Consider the following 20,601-nt stretch of genomic DNA (forward strand, 5'->3'; position numbering starts at 1 on the left):
TCTATTCTCAGGCCTGTCCTGTCCCCACGCAGTTCTGGTTTAACTACAGACGACAGCCCTAACTACCACGACCTGCAATAATCATGTATTCTGCTTCTAATCACTCTTTCACACAGGAAAATCAATTCCAATTTAAACAGCCTCCCAGCGTACCTTAAGGGAAGGTATTTGCTGGTGCTGCATGTGCCGGTTCAGGGAAACCTGGTGGCTGCTTAGTGATGGCTTCCTGTTCTGCAGAGTTTGCTCCATCCACCAGTTCCATTGTCAAAACACCTCCCAAACGCAGCACTTCCAGCACTCAACATCCTGAAGAGGAAAGGACAGGAAAGGCTACTGCCAGCACAGCAGGGGCAGCCTCACCCAGGCAGAGATGGCCAGGTCAGAGCGGAGTCATCTTGGTGCAGCAGCGCACCCAGCGCACAAAAGGAAAGGGCACAGTGCCTCAGGCCATCCTTGTCTGGGCAGAGGCAAAGCCAGTGGCAAGGCAGCCGTGGGGTTCAGCTACACGGCAAAGACAGAGGAACACCACCTTGCTCTCCACACTGCTTCTCCCCGAGGTGCCACCTGTGCATCCAGGCATGAGGCCAAGAGCCTGTCCTTGGGCTGGGCGCTGCTGCTCTGCAGCACCCCAGCAGAATGCCCAAGCAGCCCGGTGGTTACATCCTCCTGCCTTTCCCACAGCTGCCTTTGTATATTTAGTTTGCAAAGTTGAGAAAGGTATGCGACGTCCCTGCTTCAGGCTTTTCCCAGCATGACAAACATAGAAGCTTTTCAGATGTGGCCTGAAGCAAGCATCAAAAAAGCCTAACGGCGTGTTCCAGAGCAGGGGCAGGCACTGCCTAACTAGTTCAAGAGAAGGAACCTTCTCACTGGTAATCACCGTCACTCTTCCTCCAAGATTCTGCGTGAGACAGAGAAAGATTAAGAAAATATTCCCCATCTCATCACTAGGCCCCTCCAACTCCAGTGACGCTCTAATTTGATTTGGATGGGGATTTGGGGATTTCATCCTCCCTGCGCAGCACAAAACAGTTTCCTAAGGAATGGAGCAAGTCTCACAGCTGTGCGGGAAACGCTTTCCGCTATCCTTCCTGGGGAAACGGTGAAAAAAAAAAAACATAACTGTATTCTGTCACATTCCTTGCACACAGCTTTGTCTCCTACATGCTTTGATGCACAAGGAAAGGCAAATAGGCTTCAAGGCTGGAAGACCTTGTTAATTAATGCTGAGCATCAACGGCAGCAGGGCTTTCTACACAGTTTTGCTGGGGTGCTGTGAAGTTCTGAGATGGTCGGAGGATCGAGATGCTGGAGAAGAGGGAAGAGTAAGCACGCCGTAAGAGGATGGACACACACCAAGCACCGTTGAGGTACAGGCTGCTAACCAAACCCTGCCACATCAGCTGGTGTCAAAATCCTTCAGCTACATACCGAGGAGGGCAAATGCTCCTGTTTTGGAGGCTGACTACATTCATTCAGTCCCTTTTCACAGCCGTGCAGAAAAGTGGCTTCGGTCAGAGCCGTGGTTCAGCCCAAGGAGAGCACTTTGCATTTGGTGTAGGGGGAATGGCAGAGGGCAGGAACGAGAGCACGTAAGAACAGGGCAAGCAAAAAGCCCTACCTCAGCCTGTGGCCCCAGACAGCGTTATTGCTCCTTCCTGGCTTCTTCCACAGAAGCTCAGGTGTTTAGTGTTGCTCACCGCATTAACAGGAAAGCACTGGAAGATTTTTAGGAGCTAAATGCAGACTCAAAATGGATCAGAAGTATTTGTGGCTGTTTCTGCTCAGTCACTCAATTGAAAAATCGATTTTGTAACGTTAAGTATAAAAACATCCCTGTTATGCAAAACTGTTACCTCCTCTCAGCTCGAGAAGCAGCAGCACATGATTTTCCAGGACCCAACGTGCAGGTGTAGCACACTGGAAATGTTTTGCCAAAGGGTGCTGCCTCCACATGCTCTTCACGAGACTTTTCTTCCCCCCAGAAAAGCCAAACAGAAAGAAAAAAAAATCAGTGGTGAGGCAGCAGGAGATAGGAATTTGTTGTGCGTGTACAAATCCAGACAGCACATAGCACAGGGACAGAAGAAAAGTACTTTGCTACCTGAGGGCGAAAGGCAAGCCAAGCCCTGGGAGCCAGCTTTCATGCTCGTACCTGATCTCCTGGGAATCGGCATTTACGCACAGGCTCCAAATTTCACAGCTGCACTACCCCTTCCACCAGTGCAAACCGCACTGGCGGAGGCACACAAAGCATCATCTTTCCTCCTCTATCCTCTCCCGAGGGAGGGGAAAAAAATGTGGTCCCCATCTCCCTGTTTCTATTATTATTTCTTTTTGTGCTCAGTCTGATTTGCCCACTTGGGGATACTTACAAGTCTGAAGAACAAAGCAAAGATGGCACTCTGTTCCTACTCTGAGTGTTTCTATGCCTGCCTGCCCGGTGCTGTTAGGAATTGAAAAGGCTTCAAAAGTTTCAAAATACCCATGATACCATCAAGCCAAAATATTTAAGGAATCTAAATAAACCTCTAAGGTTCCCGAAATCAGCTTTGTAGTTGTGCCAGCCACAGGCTGCCAGCAAAGCCAGTCTTCATCAAAATCAGAAGAGCTGGAATCAACATTTGTTGTGAAAGGGGGGGAGAAAAAGAGAAATTAAACCCAGTGTTAACTGTTAATGTATCTGCCTCCAATAAATAATGTCAAAAGGATGCAGCTGAGTAGTTCTAGGAAAGTGGAAAGATGTTTTGCCTATTAGAGAGCGCTTGAAACTAACAAAGAAAATTTTATACAAGCAGAAATCTGGAAAATGCAAAGGCTTGAGAGCCAAGGCATTGTTAACTCGAGAGATGCATTCGCATAACGGGAGAATTTGCCTCAAAGTCACCTCTGCAGGGCAACTGGGGGCAAGGAACAGAAATCGATCGCAGGGCTATATTTAGACTTCCCAAACGGGATGCCTTTTTGTTGCTGTAGTTGTTCTTTTGAAGAAAAAAGTTAGCACTGGTCTAGACGACGTGAGCTTCTGGTGCAGTAATGGTCCCCCTCGTGTGGAGCAAGCAGTGAAGCCTCCTACAGCTGGAGCACAGCCACATGAACTTGACAGCAAGCGAGAAAGTGGCTGTGCCCGGCCAAAGTGCTCACGTCTCCACTGCCGTGCCCATTCGTGGCAGCAGACAAACACGCTGTTAGCTTTATCTGGATGCATTTAACCGAGAAAACAAGCAGGCCATGGTTAGAAGTTTCTGTGTTTGTTTGGCGTCACACGGACTACAACGAAGGTTGCTCAAACCTTGGCAGGTAGCGACTTCACTCGCCAGGACTGGGGCAGGGGAGATTTGGGCTGGTCGATTTGCCAACTGATAGGATTGTTACAAAGAAGGAAGCTTGAAATACTTGGCAATATTCCTGAAGCTTTAAATCACCAAATGAACCAGTTACATGACAACTTCACCTGCCATTTTAGAAGATGTGTTTCCAGCTTCTAGCACCATGGGGACGAGGCTGAACACAGGAAGCAAACATTTCTGAAAGCACAACCCAAGGTTCAAGAGCATCATGACTTTCTCACGGAGGAGGATCACCTCCGCATCTCACAACTTGCTGCAGCACAGCTCTGGGTTCTGGCTGTACGAAGCTGAGGAATACCAGCTACATTTGATTTAACAATCCTGCAGTTTAAACATTTTTCAAGTGCCTCAAGAACCAATCAAAAAAAAGTCAGTATTATACCTGAGAGAAGTTTTGAACCAAGCCATTCACACATTTTTCTCCATGGAGATGTCTGAGTTCCAACATTAACATTCAATATTAATCAGTGGGAAAAAAAAAAATTTAAATGAAGTCCTCTTTTAAAGTTACGTCACAGAGAAAAAGAAGTATGACAAAAAATGTTTCCTAAAACTGTTTCCTATGCAGACTGCTTTTTTTCCCCTGCAGTTAAAATGGAATTGAACTCCAAAGGTTTTAGACAGATCCAAAGGAGCTCCACTTCCCCTGCAGGGGTTAATCCCCCAGCTCAGAGCTCTACTACCCGCAGACTATTTGGCCTCACATCTCCCCTGGCACTAGCACTACAGCAAGGATGAGCCTCACCAGGAGGCAGTTCACTGCTTCCCCCAGTTCTTTTCTCTGTTTTAACACCCTTTTTACCCCCCCCTTTTTTTTTTTTTTTTTTCCAGAGGAACAGCTTTCAAGTTCAACAGCTACTGAGCGTTTCCAAGAATGGGGCTGTGCAGGAGAGATGCTAGGGCACCTGAATTCTGGAAGGTCTGATCCTCATGTAGGGGATGAAATCAAGACCTTCAGAAAATTAAGCAAAAGGAGAAAACTTTAACATGAGGAACTTTAGCACCAAGCACAGTCACCTCTTTCCTTAACATTGAGGTCAGTCGCATCCTCTCAGAGTTAAGTGGCTCATTCAGATTCAAGTTCCTGATTATTTTGGAGTCTTCAGCTGAAGAACAAAGGTTAGAGCATGAAGTCATGTCAGGACAAGAAACCATGGCAACTTTTTTCCTCTTGCTACTGCAGCCGCCAAGAATTTTTTTCAGTATAGTCTTTGGCAAGAGACAAGTAAACATGTAACCAGTTTTCATCCCTGGGGTTTACCTCATTGACCCTCGCAGGTGTAAATGAGTGTGACTGTCTGGGCAAAGAAATTGCACGCATACTATTCTTAAGTGAGGTTGAGGGATTTTGCACCAAGGCCTGATAGCCCAGCAACTCGGTGAACTTACTTGTTATAATGGCCATGACTGTGCTGACGTTGTTGAGATAATCTCTCCCCTATAACATCTTTTTCTTTACCTTTTCCTGATTCTTTTTTCCCTTTCCAGTTTTTTCCCAGGCTCATTTTTTCCACTCTAGAAGACCATAGTCTTTGCCTAGAGCTGGACAACGCCTCCTTATTATTAAGCCATATATTCATTTAGCTAATCTTCTAATTACCAGCATTAACATCTTGTCTAAACTTCAGTAGTTGAGCAATGTAACTTACGAGATTATGTCCCATTTCTGCTTGAGAAGGGAAGAAAAAACCCCACCACCTTCTTGCATAAAGGGATTCCTAACCCCACGATTAGCCCTGCCAGCAGCTCAGAAGGGAAGTTTACACATCCTGAATACGCATCTGCCCAAACATCCACACAGCTATCAGCACACAAGATAACGCAAGAGACAAGGAACACAGCTTGCGCCAAGGTCACTTCATGGTTGTTTTAAAGGGTGATGCTCCCTCTTAGGATTTTCTTACCAAAAGAAGAACAAAACTGATGTTAGTTCTGAGGAAGATTACAGCTGCTACCCTAAGGAATAAAGGTCAGTTTCTCGACTTTACCCAATGTTCCTTTTAAATCTCATTAGTTGCATTATTGGCTCTGTATTTTTCCATTTTTTAAAAGATGAGATTCGTACTTCAAGCCAGGCCTTCAAGTCCCAGTCCTGGCTGCAGTAGAGAGAGAGGCAGAGATACAAGCCCTCTTTGGGCTTGTGTATCCTGCCTTGGGACTGAGCTGAAGATGTCCAGAGCTAATGTGCATGAAGCATTACTGCTTGCACTAACACTCTCAGACAGACCCTGGCACAAATCCCCCGTGACGTTGGTACAAAGGTGGGACACGTAATACACACCTACCGTTGATTTACATGCATCCTGCAGCCTACAGCAGCCCATCGGTGGTGTGCATGAAGGCTTGTTTTACAGGCCTGGCTGAGCTATCTACTGCAGTCAGACACCAGTCTGCACTTCCAGCACAGTGCTTTGGATTCCCTGTGCCCGGTCAGGCCTCTGAACCCAAGCAGCATTCAGGCACTGTCAGCCTGACCTCCCTGGCACAGATGCTCATTGTTGGGCATCTGTATTTTGCAATGCTGAACCTATGGCCTATCCATGGTAAGCTAGAAGCATGGTGTCAAATCCCCAGGTTCCCTGGCACTCCACAGAGCAATATTCTCATACAGTACCTTGGTTCAGTGTTTAACTCTTCAGTGCCTTGCTGAGAAGGGTTGTCTGAACAGTAAGCTTTGCTCAGAAACAAAGCATTAAGTCATGGACCAGGGCAAGAAATAACAAATGCTGACCAGTATTCCTCAAGTGCCCATATTGCACATGGTCTCTTGGGTCGCATACAGTGTCCTTTAACTACCTTTCAATATCCCATGTCATTTTTTCAGCCAGACTCAAGCCTCTGGCCAAGGAGTTTGACATGTCTTGCCCATCACGACAGCCTCCTGAGCAAAACAGACAGCATACTGCCAAATAACTACAGCAAAATACATTGGAGCTGGTGGACTCAAGTAGGCAGTTCAGACGTATTAATTTAATCACAGCTTATAGCACAGAACAGTAAAAGCCCAGAGCTTCATGATGCGGCCTATATGCTCCCCTCACGCACCTAAGTCCCATTAAAAGTTAATGGGAGCTGTGTGCCCATCGTATGGGAAGCACAAACTCCAAACAGCAAAATGCACCATATGTTTCCCAACGTTTCCCAAACAATTGATACTAGCTTCTCCTCCTGCTTGAAAGCCATACCTGACAGAACAGCTGGACCCAGGGCCTGAACTCCTGCTTAGGCACTGAGAACTCCTCCTTATCCAAAGGCTGACAAGATCAAGCAAGGCATGAATGGCTTACACTTCCTGAAAAATTTCCAGTAGTTTGCTACAGTTCAGAAAAAGACAGGAAAACGTGATGGTTAGTGTCCTCTCCCCTCACCCCCCATTTTTATTTTCTCCTACCCCCACTAAGAGAATCCTAAATCCTCCACGCTTTGCATCAAAGCCCATAAAGCACTGCATTCCCTAAAGTCATTTCCACTCCGCTAGGAAAAAATAAAAATAAAAGTGACAAGACATGTGAAGTGAAAGATGTGGAGTTCCACCTGCTACTGACATGGCTCCGCTGGTAAAAGGAAGGGCTCAGCTTTCAGAGCAAGCAGAACCTTTAATCCCAGGTGCTTGTAAAACAGGAATGTTGGAAGAGACGGTGGCAAGTCACTTTCTTGCAGCTTTGGGGGGTTTTAAGCCCATTTCATCTACAGCATCACAGGACTGAAGATGCTGACTCAGCATTAGCCACACAACTTGAAGCCATGCTCGCAGGGAGAAAGACTGCTGGGAAAACGTCTGCTGACCGCTTCCAGAACCCAAGATCCAAGCTACATGCTGAGCCTTTGGTCTCTGAAAACGTCAGCAGATATTCGCAACACACGGTAGCTCTGCCTGCTCCTTCCTTGTTGTTTTTTTTTTTGCTTCTTTATAGCACGCCGACTCCTACAGAATACAAAGTTGTTCCCATTGTGCTGCAGCCTCTCTGAGCGCCTTCTGCAGACATTGCTATGAATACAGTCAAGTGGTATTAAAGAAGTGTGAGGGAAGCTGGAAAGATGCCAGGCACGATGGAGAACTCAAAGTCAGCCTGCAGAGTTTGGGGAATAATTCTTTCAATTGCCACTTAGCAGAGCACCGGGTATTTGTGCAGCATTTCTTTATTATTTTCAGGTTTGTCAGTCGTGCTGTTCAGCACTCTGACTTGTCGTCAAACGAGTAGAAAAAGGTAAGTGGACAATAAGCATGTCAACTAAGTAAAGCCTCCCCTCCTTTCAAAATAATCATAAATAGTTTGATCCATTTCCAGCTCCGATAAATAGCTTTCTCATTCTTATCCCGTCAACCAGACATATTGATCGTGAACCAGCCTAGTAGGACAACTCACCAAGAACCCCATTCAGAGCATGTAAGATATGCTGTCTCTTGCACAGAGCACTAAGGAGAAATGAGCGTTTTTATCTCTGAGCACACGTACTGCAGGAAAATGAAGCTTTGCATTTATTCCCCAGGAAATATGGGAAACTCCACGTTTCTGTGCTGCATGCATAACATACCAGATTTTCCGTATAACATCTGTGTTTGGTACAGACCTTATTAAATACGACGCTGGCAGTCAACACGTGCTGCATTCCCACATCAGCAGTAAATAGTGGCACAGAAGAAGCCTGCGAAATTGCATCCCCCCCTACTTCTCCCCTCCTTGCGGGCAATCCTGGGGACATCCACACAAAACAGCATTAACAGGGGGAGAAGCCAAAGGAAGGTGACATGTTTATTGCTTTACCCTTAAGCTTATTCCAACTACTTGTTTTTAGGAGGTAAAAGCAGAAAAATTCTCCCCCTTATCAGTTCTCCTTGCTCTTCCGTTTAAAGCACTGCATGACGTGGTAGAGAAGTCCCAAGTGAGTACACTGGTTCTTTGCTGGATCAGATCTTCAACATCCCATTACAGCAGCCAGCCAGCACCTTCTCCGCCCTGAGTAGGACCCTGCTGGAGGGTCCTATGCACCCAACGCATCAAGGTAGTTTGCAATACCTCCTCTGTGGCAGGAGCACAGCACAAGGTGGAGCGGGTAGAAGTGTGGTGCTGGGGCCTCAGCACTTGTGCGGGTCCTTTAACCAGCTGGAACCTATTTCACAAGTGCCTACAGAAGTTCCCAGAGCTGATGGGAAGCCAGTGCCATTATAAGCACGCAGGTCAAACCTGCAAACCAAGCTGGTGATTTTTCATTTCATCTCAGCTGTAGTGTGCTGTGATTTATTACCATCTATTTTTTCCTTCTTCTGCCTGAGCTAGAGTCGGTCACCTGAAGCACGGGGATCACCCGACCACGGACGTTGGCCCTGGGGAACAGAACTGAGACAAGCCCACTTACGTTTGGGGAAAAAACAGTTTCATAAACGTAAAACACACACAAGGCAGAAGTGTGATCACACTTTTTCCATGTAAATAATGTCATACTTGTGAGGAGGGGGCCCTCAGTGATATTTCCTGAATGGGCTCATTATGTTGCACCTGACCTACAGACATTTCAATTGAGTTTTTATTTTATTATTTTTCTTATTTACTTTTGCCTAATGAGTTGCTTATAATCAAATGTTTTATGATACTAAATCTCATTAAAACACTTCATTCTGCAGGGGTGTAACATAAGTTTTAATCAGTCTATGGGTTTTCGTACGGGAAGATCCCACTGTGATATTTAAACATCAAGCAACGCCCCGAGTAGGGGAGAAGGGAGCTATCTGCAGGTATGTGCAGAGCCCCACATGGCCAGAGTCTTCAGAATAATTTAGGCTTTCCTTTTATCATCATCATCTCTTTACAAGTAGAAAAGCAAGAGCTGCGTTCGCAGGAGTGGGCCAGACTCCAGATGGAGGCCCTGTGGAAGAATTTGCACAGAGTCTAGGTTAGCTCAGATTCACGTCGGCCTCCAAGAAAAACATTTGGGAGAAACATTAAATCCTCTGAGGGGAAATATTAACAGATAGTCATGAATGGAAACTGATTATTAATTATTTTTTCTCTCTCTTTCTCTCAGTTTTATATTTTTAGTTTAAAATGTCATGTAAAGCCTGACTTTGATAAAAATGGCAGGAAATGTTCCTTGCTCAATTAAATTACCACAAAGACCAGCTTAACATCTGCTTGGCAAACCCTTCATAAATGCGTGGCATTAATATTTAATAAAAATATCTATAGCTTTGGTTGGTACTGGAGACATTTCACACTTTGCTCACACATGGTGTTTCATATAATTATTCTCTAAAGGCTGTCACTTCAGTCCTTTAGCAAAAGGAAAGTTCCAAGGATGATTAAGTACATAAAGTGCATCTCCTAGGACGTACTCTTCCTCCCAGAGATCATTCCTCTGGACTCTTACATAAAAGGGAGAAGCACAGAAAGGAGAAAGGGGAGCCAAACTGGAGGAAAATAAGATAGATCACAATATTTTCACCAGTATGATTTGAGTAAGTCAGTGTTGGTAGGTTCAAACGACTCTCCACAAAAGCATAAAGCACTCATACGTAGGACAAAACCCCAGTGCAATTCCTTACCGCTGCTCAGTCAAAACATAACATACTCAGAGAGCTGCACCCAAAACCTGATTACTTATCAGCATCATTTACATGAATTATCATACACTGATGCATGCAAGGCCACCATGCATCCGCTACACCACCTCAAAGCTACGCAATGCTCTCAACACCTTAGCTTTCAGCAGCCAAAAGCTGCAAAGTGTCCAACAAGAGCCTGCAAGACTTCCCAAGCCCAGAGGTTACCCCATGGCAAGGTCTGACTAAATCAAGACACTCAAAAGTGGGTGAGAAAATGGGAGCATTACCAGCACAGCTCAGCCCCCGCTCCTGGGATCGGAGCGCAGAGACAAGCCCAGGCAGCCCCACAGCAGGGAAGTAGCAGCCAACACTGAGGAGCACCAGAATATCCACACAAAGCCAACCTGCAACAAAGGGCAGCACAGGAGCCACATCAAGGATCAACAGAAGTGACGCTGGACAGCAAGGCAAGTCTTAGCCATCTGGTTTCAGGGTAACATTCAGGCCCACGCAGTCCCAGGAGAAGACTGCACCATCTTCTTGCCCAGCAGCTGTATATAAATCCTACTGTGTTGTTCTCCATCTCCACCATCTCCCTACAACTCTTGACAGATGGTCACTCCACAGAAATAGCCCTAGATGATGTGCAAAGCAGACATCAGTATTGTGTTGAAAGCTGTTCATGTATTTGACACTCATAAAAGTTCGGGGGGGGGGGGGGGGGGGGAAGCCTCCCCCCATGACCTTGGATATCGACCTTGGGCACTGCCTGAAGATACCTCAAAAGAACTAAGGTGTCTAATAGAGGTTTTCCAGCAATGAAAATAAAAACAAGCAGCTATATTTAAAACAAATATACACAGAACAGCCCGTCTCAGATTTCCTTCAAGGTGAGCTTTATTAATTAGTAGCTGCAAAATAATAATAATAAAAAGACAGCAGCCAATCACTCCCAGCAATAAAGTCTGAAATTGTAGCCATCTCAGTGCATTTCTGTGTTTGGCCAAGACTCATTATTCTCAGCCTAAAATCTCCGTGGAGGAAAACAAGCACCCCTTGCACAGCAGGCTTTGCCCTAGGACGGGACAAACTGCCCTGCGTGCTGACAGGGTACAGCTGAATTCACATTCATCTTGTCCAGATGCTCAAGTGCATGTAGTAGCATACTCTCAAAAATGTAAAAATAAAAAATAAAAAAAACAGTGCCTAATGAAATTAGGCTGGTGTTCATGGGCTTCTATTGCAGGATTGACAGAGATACAGATTAACCTTGCAAAAGGTTACAGGGTGAAGACCTATTAAGGTACCATCCAGGCTGTACTCATTACTGTTCTGTAACTACCTGATGGTACAGCAGAATCCAGTACTTACAGTAATCTACAGGCAGATTATTCAGGATGTTTGCACAAAGCATCTCCAGCTATTAACACTTCTCATCTCTTGCCAGAAAACGGGAAAGAAAAGAATTTCCTTACATACTTGGAAAGGGATAAGCCTCATCTTAAGTCAAGCCCTGCATTCTGCCTCCTAAAGAAGGAAGATTTTTTCCCTCCCATGAATGGGAAAGATTTTCTATCAGCTGGCTCAGGGAAGTATAACTAACCAGAAGTGATGGGATGAAACTGAGCACAAGAGGGCGGGGGGAGAGATGGGTATCTGGAAACATTTAGCAAAAGTAGGTATATTAGGCAGTGGAATAATCTCCCAAGGGAAATGGCTGAGCCCTATTGATCGAGTCTTTCTGAAATTACCTAGACAAAGAATGAAGAGAGAATTACAGCATGGTGGAGTCCTGCATCTGCAAGGAGCAGAAGAGATGGTTTTCAGTAAGCTTCTTCTACCTCTCATTTCCGTGGCCACCTATTTTGCTGAGTTCTCCGTTGATGGAAGTGAGTTCTGCCTGACAGTTTGTGGCTGGAGAGGGGCAGCCCCACAAACCCCCCCGAGCCCCAAGAGGAAGTGCTCTGGCAGGCTGAAAGACCAAGCATTCCCTCCGTCAGGTCACCCCAAGAGGGGTATAGACTGCAAGGCAAAAAACAGATTTTACTGAGCAAACACAATCTTTGCTACGAGTAAAGAGTCAAGAAGTTGAGACTGAGTTCAAAGAACAATGTGAAAGAATAATTTATTTAAAAGTGTTTTTGTCCCCTTTGAGTGACTCAGTTGTTTATTACCAAGTATGGACTTTACTGCCCCATAAGAAAGGCTACAGGGGAATACAGAATTCAAAACCCATTAAAAAGGCTTATCAGATTGGAGCTTACCCTGAGGATCTGTGTAATTACAAAAACATTGCCATAAAACCCAACAAGGAGTAACAGAAAACTTAGATAAGCTGTAATGGCATAAAAGTTACAGGCCACATCCTTGACCCAAACAGATCAGCACAGCTTTCAGCAGTCAGTGGAACCACTAGGATTTGTATCACTGAAAATCTGACCCTGGCTCGGGAGCCAATTCTGTCAATGCTACAGCCTTCACGAGCTGAACAGAACCAAAGCTGTCCCCAGCATGCTTCTTGGTACTCCCTTTATAAAATGTGTGTGTGTGTATAAATAATAGTAAAACAGATAACAATTGCTCAAAACGAAGTTATGAACTCTGCTGTTTACTTTTTCGTGGGATGTGCAGTTCAAGATTTATGCTTGATTCTTTTATTTCTTTACAGTTACCTGTCAAGGCCTGACACTAAATGCATAATTAATTACACCGACCTTTGGGCCTGATTCAGTATGATCACTCGTCTTAGTTATCACCGCTTTATGGCACTGAACAGCCTAATCCTTGGTTAGTATTTCATACAGATGAACAAAGAAAAGATGGTAACAAACATCAAAAGTATTGGAGATGTAGCCTAAACCCACCTTCCTTCCTAAAAAGGAGTTTATGTTAAAGCACAAAAAAACAAACACACACACAAGAACAACTTTCATGAAAGTTATGATCACTGGATTGTAGGAACAGTAACGTATTCAGGTGCACTAATTTTGTTCACAATTTCTCCAGAGACCCTTGGGAAGGGAGGCAACTTCCAATACTTACCGTTCCCTAAAATGGCATTTCCTAAAGCTAAGTGCCCTGCTCAGCCTTATGGCTACTTTTCACTCAGCCTTTCTGCTTCCCCTACTGCATTTCCAATGTTTTGCATATGGCTACATCAAAGCTAAGCATAAATAAAAGTTAACGTCCAAAGAGCTATTACATCCTATAACAGCACGCTTGTAAAGCACATGTAAATAAAAAGTGACCTTTTATTTAAAGCTTATGATTTCAGCTCTTCAGCTTAAAGATAAATACAAAAAGATTCCCAACCAAGCTGCATTGGAACAGAAACAAGTAGGAAAATGTACGCAAACCGGGCTGCAATAGCTGCCGACAGCCTCAGGCACGCATGCAGGAGAGGAATAGCAGAGATCCATGCGGGCAAGGTGCTGGACAGACTTTCTCCTTCATCCTTCATCCCACTGACCAAACCAAAATCTGTTTCTTCCTTGCCTGGCGGGGAGCAGGCCTGGCCCACAGCTTTCCAGCAGCTGTAATAAAATTAGGCTTAGATCCACAAGTGTTACTGCAAAGCCTGGCATACCTCCTTTGCTCAAGGCAGTTGTTTTGGCACTTTAAATGACCATTCTCTGCTTGGAAGTTGCCTCAAAGCTGTTGTGTTCCCCAGGGATAAGAGCACTACTTTTCCAAGCACAGGGTCAGTTTGAGCAAAGCAAATTGTGAGGGATTCCCCAATTCTGTGTTTTGCTACTCAAGAGGGGCTGCCAGCTCTAGGGAGGGTAAAAACCACAACGTGTTTGTGATAACTTAGCTTTGCATTCAGCTCTTCTTAGATACGTGTATCAGTCACTCTCTACATCACTGTCAAAACACCGTGTGTCTCTGGCAGCTCCAGCTGCGTCCACACCATTTTCAGACCTTCAGCAGAGCCCAGGAAAGTGACATGCGTCATAGCACGCTCTACTGGACACCCCTCCCACAAATGTTTCCCCCCATGTTCTGTCCCGCTAAATGTGGTAACGTTCTAATGATGTTAGTGCTTCCTCACCTTGCCCCTCTGGCAGATTTTCAGTGTCTGACAACGCGCTGTTTTGTGAGACCTACTCAGAGGAACACGTGCACCCGATTCTTACTCTCGTCAAAGCATTAAGGTATCAGCAATGACATCTTTTGCAGGACATTCCCCGGTGAGGTACTTAATGTTCACATTTTCAGTGAAACTACCAGACAGTAAGTCCAATACCAGCAGCATCTCCTCCTCAAGGCTGCTGGTTGATTCCCCAGGATAACGTTAATGTAATTCTTTTGCTAATTAGAAGCCACAGCACATCAAGAAATGGACTAATACATTCCTGGTTCATAAAGCACACAACAAATTCCTAAAGCACTGTGATGTAAAAAGGCAAGTCACAGAAAGCTGATGAAGATGAAAGCGAGAAGAGCTAGAAGCTAGCTTTCACTCAAGAATTTTCCTCAGAGAGGGAAAAACTGAATTTTACCACACAGAGCGCAACAGCTAAAATCCACACCACCCTGCCAAGAAAAAGTAGCACAGCCACCTGGTAGACGGGACACAAGGTCCCCATGGTCCCCGTCCCTGTGACGTTATTGCTTCTGCAATAACATCACAGGGACCACTGGTGGGACAGTCCTGGCAGCATGACAGAGGAGGCAGACAGAGGGGCTACCCACGGCCAAGGGGCTCGCCAGGTCTCTCAGTCTCCCTGGAGGACGTCATCTACAGCAACGGCTCTGTTGGCATTGCTGTTCCACTGCCCCGGAGACCTGTAGTGCTGAGCGGGCCTGGTGCCAGCCCTGGCTGTGCAAACTGTGAGGATCCAACACGACCCCCACCCATAACATCAGCACTGACGCGATGTGTCCAACACGCGTGCGTCCTGCAACGCCCTGCTGCGCTAATAGCGAGGCGCACGGGGACTTGGAGGACAGGGCCTTCAGACCCAAGAGCACTCGCTTTTAGGTTTAGCACCACACATGGATTGAGCTGTATAAAGCTTATTTTAGAAATAAAAGAGGGATGTAGCTACAGGGCCCTGAGACAATCAGCCCTTTCTAAAGGGAAGGAGCTCACCTATAGATATTCAAACGTTAGGAAATGCTGGAGGAACTGCACTTCGCAGAGTCCTAGTAGCTGTCACTACAATCTGGGGAGTAGCCCTTGATATCCTGCTCTTCCTGCCAACGAGAGGAAGACAAAGAAGTCTCTATCAAGACCTGAGGGAGCCCAAGCTTACCAACATGGTGCAGTAAAGCTGCAGCAGAGCAGCAAGGTGCCAGCGACAATCCCGCCTCTTTTGTCACAGCTCTCGCTGCAGAACCTGACCCAGAGAAAAGAAGAGTAGCAAGCAGCAACGTGTGACGTCCCAGGGGCACAGGGACCCGTACAGTGGGGAGAGGCGCTCTATAAAACTTGCTAATGTGTAGCAGCAGAACGTGCTGAAGGGATAAAGCCAGGGCTGTCTGGGGCATCGTGCTTCTGTTTTCTAATGGTTATGGATTCCGCAGAAATGCTAATGTTTGCACTAAAGGCCCTCTCAGCAACATTCTGCAGCCTGAATAACTCTTTATTTTCAATTGTTTAATTAGTTAACGAGGTTGGGGAGAAGTCCATCTTAGGGATCATTAGTTAAGACTTCAAAACATAGAGACTGAAGACAATTACTGTCTGAGGGAGTAGCAGAACTTCCCCACTTGTTGGCCAAATGCATAATTACACCAAGCACAAGAGCTGCACCAGCATTTGTGGGACTCAAAGTCCAGTTCTGGAGGAAGCAGGGTGCAAAAGTTCCTCAGTTAAAGAAATGTTGAGGTGCACAGAACATTTACCGTTTTAAACTATATTACGTTTGGCTAAAAGACAAATTGAAACATTAATGTTGGTTGATTCTTCAAAGAATATTAATTAGGTGCTTCAGGCCTCTTAAAAAGTTAGAGGCTGTCTCTTTCAAATCTTTAACTCCTGTTGACTCCAATTAAGGCAATGTTTGCAACTTACTAAATCCCACTGAAATGGCGAGTCCTGCTCCTGAGAAGGAACAGCCATTATAGACTATTGCCATTTTCTTGTTCCTGTGCTACCAACAGTGTCACGTGTATCCTTTTCATTTCCAGCACCATAGCTACAGGCCAAAATCCAGGGCAAACGTTTTTACAGTCTGAATGACATGGGAGTCCCTCCAGAAGGTAATAGTGCAAAGTTATTTACAAGGAAAAGAGCCTGATGGTCGTAAAGTCAGAGGAGATAAAGTCACCAGATCTATAGGGGAGAAAAAAGATGAAAGGCCTACTTGCTGGTGTAATGAACTGATATAGGGTCTGCCCTGCAATGATTCGGAGGTTCCTCAAGTAGGCAATTTGCTAGGTCCTGCATTTTTGCCACCTAAGGGTACCCATAAAATTGGCCTGGAAGAAAGCTGGAGAGGGACTATCAGGGAGTATAGCCATGCGCTAGGGAACGTGCTAAAGTTGCACCAGGGGAGGTTTAGGTCAGATATTAGGAAGAACTTCTTTACTGAAAGGGTTGTTAGGCACTGGAATAGGCTGCCCAGGGAAGTGGTTGGGTCACCATCCCTGGAGGTCTTTAAAAGACGTTTAGATGTAGAGCTTAGGGATATAGTTTAGTGGAGGACTTGGTAGTGTTAGGTCAGAGGTTGGACTTGGTGATCTTGGAGGACTCTTCCAACCTAGGTGATTCTGTGATTGTTTGTGACTTCCCTCATCCAAAGCCATGGAGTAGTTCCATAAGGGTTGTCAACACCATGCATAAGTGAGCAGATCAGATGAGTATGTTGTTTTCTCCTAATGACCCCAAACAGGCTGCCTCAGTAAAGGTGTTGAACCACTATAATGCATGCAACATGCCTAAGAGTCAGGAACGATTTTAACAGGAGATGTTACATTGCCCTGCTGGACATGACTTGGGTGAGAACGTTCAGATCTAGTTAAGCTCAGAGTTGAGTCTCTCTTGATAATAAAACTAATAGAAGTAAAAAGAATGAAACAAAAAAGCTGCTTGCCATGTCCGTCGTCCACCTGGAGCAATTTGTCCATTATGGCCATATGGCCACGTGTCAGTTTTGTGAAGAGGCATGGAAGGTAAAGGCAGAGAGGTGAGTCAATCCAAAACACAGAGGCAAACCATCCAAATGCAAGGTATGTCTGTTTAGATGGTTACTTCATTCTCAGATCTGTGTAGAGGTTATGCTGCAGGCCAGGCTGTTTATACCTGTAGCACTTTTTAATTAACTTTTTATAAACTATTTATGGGCAGAAATTTAAATTAAAGTACAACTCTAAACCCACTACAGGAAGAAATGAAGTGTTTGAGGAGAACAGTTACTTTAAGAGTTTAATATGAACCTGCAGTTTCTCTGAAGCAGCTCGTTTTAATAAAGCCTGTACTTCCACCAACACACACCCCACCAGTTTGCTTTTGCTACTATCAGCTACAGCCACTCAGTAGCGTCCACAGAATCACAAAGCCGCTTGTACAAACAGACTCACACACACAGGTAGGTCTCTTGAGAGGGTGTACGTATGAGCCACATGCTGTACAGAGGACAAAGCACAAAGCAGGAGTTAACTAAACTATGCTACTGTAAGGGCTGGGTAAGTAGGAGTGGTACTCAGCCAAAAACTCCAGTGAAAACACAATGGAACTCAGCTGGAAGCAGACCCAAGGAAAAGAAGAAAGTGATTGGGGAAGAAAAATACTCACAGAGCAGTTTGAAAAAAGTATTGCTAACATCAGGATTCTTGAACAGCAAAACTGTAATAAGACTCAACACCAGGATTTCATTCAATTTCTCATTTTCCCAAAACAGAGCCAATGGGGGAATTAGGCTTTTGTCTAAGCCAAAATACAGAACTATTGCAATGAACGTCAAAGAAGGAACTAACAACCATTTGACACCTCTGGTTTCCTAAAGCGAGCTTAAAGAATAGATTTTTACATTAATTTCATCAAGCTATCTTCTCAAAGCCTCACTCTTATTTTGCAACCTGAGCTCTACATCTCACCATGAGCCTCTCATCAAAAACTTGAAGATCTTCCAGCCTACCATTCACCCACTCCAACTAAGATGCATGCCACACTGAATCGAGGCAGGGTTTTAAAAAACTTCACAGAAAACATCTCTAAAATAACATTCATATTAACCGCCTTTTTGTCTCTTTCTCTCTCAGTTCTATTCTGCATAGCTTAGAGAGACTCAAACTTCTCCCAGCTTTCTTATCTCCTTACCTCCAACTGAGGCCCCTGCTGTTTCTCCATTCCAATTCCTGGATTTCCTTTCTGACCTGTGATGTCATTTCTTGTGCTACCAGTTCTTCCCAGAAAGCTGCTTCCTTAATAAAGTGACTAAGAGACACACCTTTATGGTGCTGAAACGAAACAGTAAATTCAGTTTCTCAGGATTTTAGTTGTTCCCCCTCACCCTCCAAGTTTCAGGAACCTTTCAAGGAAATATCTCCTTGCAGACAGTTCGCAGAGGAAACAGCAAAGTAGCAAAATGCCAGCTTGTTATACTTCAAGGGATGAGAAGATGTAACAACTGCTATATTGCAATGGTTTTCTTAGTATTATATTAGAAGTCTGGAGAAACAAAAGTGTTTCTTGAGTTTTCAACACCACCAGAAAAAACTCTCTGCGGTACTTACAGTATGAGACAGGGGTGCTAAACCAAAACCAAGTTTATTTGGAAGCAAGATCAACCAGCCTTGCTTACACTGCAGTATCCTTTGGTTTCAAAGGTACTGAAGTAATCAGGCTATTTGCAAAGGGAATTCTTACTCAAAATTAAAACTGGAAGTATAGTCTGCCCTTAAAGCATTTTTTTCATATGTGACTTTTTCTGTAGATGCCTCGTACTCTTGTTTTGTTCTCTGGATCAAGATGTGATAATCAGAAAGATCAGTTGGCCTAAACAGGCTTCCACTTCGGTTTCGGAACACTTGCCAAACTTACCTTAAGTCAGAAGGCAGATTTTTTTCTGCTGCACTTTGACTGTCAGACCCAGTTCTCTTGAAAAGTTTTAATTACAATAGTTTTATTCACTAATAACCATGGCTTTAAGCAAACAAGACTTGATCTGTCCCCACAACTGAGCTGTGATTAAGTAGAACACACTTCATTTTCTATTACAGCAAACGGCATCACCCCAAGCACAGCAGAAGCTGAATGACCTATTTAGTTGAAGTTTCAGGTAATCTATAATACAGAAACAGAAAATCCTGTTTACATTTTAACAACGTCATTATACTTTCAACAGCATTTGAGCCTGGGCACTTAGATCAGCACAGTGAGCTAATTAGGTAGTATGAGTAGCTACACCTACAGAGAAAATGTTACAGGATTTGGGAGAAAACCTATTAAAATTACTGCCATCCTCCCAGAGTTTTCATTCAATTCTGGATGAAGTGTTTTGTCTTCCACAGAGCAAACCACAGATCTTTTACAAAACACACTTTTGCATTTTTCAGAAGACTATTTCTCCAACAAGCTGTCAGGTACTGCTACGTGAATCATTTATTTTCAATTTGGCAACTGAATGAAAAGTAAAGTAAAAAAAGAAAAACCTTTCAGTTCAGGCTGAATTGAATTTGAATGGATTTAACTTTTATCTCACTGAGCCAACAAAACCAGACTTCCAAAAAACCCACACCATTTCACTTGACATTTCCCTTGAAGAAACGAAAGCAGGGTATAAAGATGGCCCAGACTCACCAGCAATGATTCTTCTTTTGCAGCCCAGGACAACTAGAGAGGAGACACCAGGTAGGGGTCACAGCCTCACTTTCAGGGAGATTTCAGCCCATTTCTCCCTTCTCTTTCATCTGCATCATAATAAAACACAGAAAGGTAGAAAGATTACTCTCGCTGTCCTCAAATGACATTCTTAATGACAACAGTATAACATCCAAATTTAAATAGATCATAGAGAAGGACCTAAAAGCAGGCTCTCCAACATACCTACCCTCAGCACACTCAGATATCCTTCTCTCTCTTTAGAAAAGCAAAGCTTTTTTTAAATAGAGATGGAATTTCCCCAAGGAAGAGAGCCATGCCAAAGAAAATCCCCAGCACAGTGTGAGCCTCCTGAGGGCACTAAAGGGCCTTAATTGCCCTGATGGGCCTCACTTGTGACTCCACCTGGCCCTGCTAGGGATGGACCGAGTGCATCTCTTCCCCTGGCCATGCCTCATTGCTGTGCCCCATCTCACTGGCACCAGCCCCAGCCAAGCGCCACGGGGCTGAGCCCCACAGCTTTCCCCCAGCCAAGCACCGCATGGAGCGACCCCGCTGCTCCTCCCAGCAATGGGGCCAGCCACACAGCTCCAGGTCCTGCAGACTCTGCAGGAGAGTATGGCCCAGGATGGCAGAGAAGAGTGCTTGATGTTATCGTGGAAAATTAAGTTATCTCATGCCAGAAATTGAAAGAAAAAAAAAAAAAAAAAGCCATGCTATTTTAAGTCTTCCACTCTACAGAGATTATATTCAGCAAGGTGCCTCTCTACAATTTGATTAGAAAAGTTTAAAAGGTCACAATAGACTGCAGAGTATTTGCAAACTGGAAATGAGCTGACTTTCAGAGCAAGGGCTAGAAATACCTTGTCGAAGCAGCCAGTCTTTCTTGCACCTAAGACATCAGAAACTACGGGCTGACGCATGGAGTTTTATGTCTGCAA

The 20,601-nt window shown here is 44.8% G+C and overlaps 1 long non-coding RNA gene across 1 annotated transcript; it reads right to left on the reverse strand.

The window, feature by feature from the left end:
• Positions 1-773: 773 nt before the first annotated feature.
• Positions 774-1,594, reverse strand: LOC118163577. Its single transcript, XR_004749127.1, has 2 exons — positions 1,386-1,594; positions 774-1,091 (listed from the first exon to the last, which is right to left on the reverse strand). It is a non-coding gene; the product is annotated as an uncharacterized LOC118163577 (long non-coding RNA).
• Positions 1,595-20,601: the final 19,007 nt, after the last annotated feature.

This window comes from Oxyura jamaicensis, chromosome 3 (genome assembly GCF_011077185.1).
Source record: "Oxyura jamaicensis isolate SHBP4307 breed ruddy duck chromosome 3, BPBGC_Ojam_1.0, whole genome shotgun sequence".
Lineage (NCBI taxonomy): Eukaryota > Metazoa > Chordata > Aves > Anseriformes > Anatidae > Oxyura > Oxyura jamaicensis.